This window comes from Cebus imitator, unplaced genomic scaffold, assembly GCF_001604975.1.
Source record: "Cebus imitator isolate Cc_AM_T3 unplaced genomic scaffold, Cebus_imitator-1.0 Scaffold140, whole genome shotgun sequence".
NCBI lineage: Eukaryota > Metazoa > Chordata > Mammalia > Primates > Cebidae > Cebus > Cebus imitator.
Genome location: NW_016107455.1, coordinates 885,140 through 887,348, shown reverse-complemented (window position 1 = coordinate 887,348; position 2,209 = coordinate 885,140). Strand labels below are relative to the sequence as shown.

At 44.5% G+C, this 2,209-nt stretch overlaps 1 non-coding gene across 1 annotated transcript; it reads left to right on the top strand.

Annotated features, from left to right (window-relative positions):
* The first annotated feature begins 1,967 nt into the window (after nucleotides 1-1,967).
* On the top strand, nucleotides 1,968-2,074 carry LOC119473219. The gene has a single exon (XR_005202424.1). It is a non-coding gene; the product is annotated as a U6 spliceosomal RNA (small nuclear RNA).
* Nucleotides 2,075-2,209: the final 135 nt, after the last annotated feature.

Genomic DNA, 2,209 nt, shown 5'->3' with positions numbered 1-2,209 from the left:
AAAAAAAAAAAATTAGTTGGGCATGGTGGCGTATGCCTGTAGCCTCAGCTACTGGGGAGGCTGAGGCAGAATTGGTAGAACCCGGGAGGTGGACGTTGCAGTGAGTTGAGATTGTGCCACTGTACCTCAGCCTGGATAACAGAGTGAGACTCCGTCTCAAAAAAAAAAATTGCAAAAAAAACCTCATAATGTTTTGAGAAAGTTTATTAAGTTGTTGGAATGCATTCAAAGCTGTCCTGCCACAGGCTGCCCATTGAACAAACTTGCTCTAGACATATAAGTCTGATGCTAAGCATGGCATGTCCCCCAAGGATGCTTCTGATGCCTTGATTAACTTGTGATGTCTGGATGGATGGCTGGCAGGGGACAGAGTTGCTCTTGTTATCGTAGCATGTTCTGGCAGCCTGCTGGCTGTGCTAGAGCTTAAAGAACTGGCTGTCTATGGCTAGTGATTCTTCTTTCCTTTCCTTTCCCTTCCTCCTTTCTTTCCTCTCTAGAATTGAGGTCTTCGGGAAACACTCATTTGCTCATTTTTTTCAATCATCTACTACTCTTAGACTGGCTCAGGCCTCACGGTGTGTCCTCATGGCATCCTGTGCTTTTCCAGTTACACAAGATCACATTGAACATACTGTAGAAATTGCTTTAGGAACTAGAAATACTGGTTTCCAAGGGTCAGGAGGGAACTGAGGCACTTGGCGCTCAGACATGACAAGACTTTTCATAGTATATTTTTCTGTAATCTTTAAAATTTGAACATTGAGAACGTATTTTCTATTAAAGTGATTTTAAAAAATAAAACTGGCCAGGTGCGGTGGCTCATGCTTGTAATCCCAGTACTTTGGGAGGCTGAGATGAGTGGATCACCTGAGGTTAGGAGTTCGAGGCCAGCCTGGCTAACATGGCGAAACCCCGTCTCTACTAAAAATACAAAAATTAGCCAGATGTGGTGGCAGGTGCCTGTAGTCCCAGCTATTGAGGAGGCTGAGGCAGGAGAATTGCTTGAACCCAGGAGGCGGAGCTTGCAGGGAGCCAAGAGCATACCACTGCACTTCAGCCTGGGCAAGAGTGAGACTCCATCTCAAAAAAAATAAAATAAAATAAAATAAATAAATAAATAAATAAAACTGATTGTTTACCTATCTAATTCTTCCACTAGGCTCCATGCTCTACAAGGGTAAGGGCCTCATCTGTCTAGTTCATTGGGTTTTTTCTTTCTCTTTTTTAAAATTTAGACAGGGTCTCACTCTGTTGCCCAGGCTGGAGTGCGGGGGCATGATCATGGCTCACTGCAACCTTCACCTCCCAGGTTCAAGCGATCCTCCCACCTCAGCCTCCCAGGTAGCTGAGATAATATGTGCACACCATTACACCTGGGTCATTTTTGTATTTGTTTGTAGAGACAGGATTTCGCCATGTTGCCCACGCAGGTCTTGAACTCCTGGACTCAAGGGATTCACTGGCCTCAGCCTCCCAAAGTGCTGGGATTACAAGCTTGAGCTACTGCACCCCGCCTAGTTCATTGTTTCTTTGGCTCCAAGCATAACTTCTAACTCAATAAGTATATTTTGAATGAATGAATGACTGGGTCTTGTGATTCTGGTGGCATAGTCCTTATTGCTAGGAGCACCCAGCTGAGTTTGGCCTTCTCACCCCAGTCACAACTGGCCTGCTTGTGCTTCACACACTGTCAGCATCGTAATGTGGGGCTTTACATCCTACTGAATTGTTAGTACATGGAGACCAACTTAGCTAATTTTTAATTTTTGCAGAGAAGCAGGGCTTTTATGTTTGATGGAAAAGCCCAAACACACATCCACAGAACTATAGTAGGGGTTGGGTGGGGATCAGGTTATTGTGCAAACAATTTACAAATATCCATCAAACAGTCCTGGAGTCATAATTCCTCATCTGGCCCCAATCCACTTTTCTCAATCACTGTAAGTCCCGAAAGATTGAGGATTCTCGTGCTCGCTTCGACAGCACATATACTAAAATTGGAACGATACAGAGAAGATTAGCATGGCCCCTGCGAAAGAATGACATGCAAATTCATGAAGCGTTCCATTTTTTTATAAAAAATAAATAAAAAAAAAAAATTGGCCGGGCGGGGTGGCTCAAGCCTGTAATCCCAGCACTTTGGGAGGCTGAGGTGGGTGGATCACGAGGTCAAGAGATCGAGACCATCCTGGTCAACATGGTGAAACCC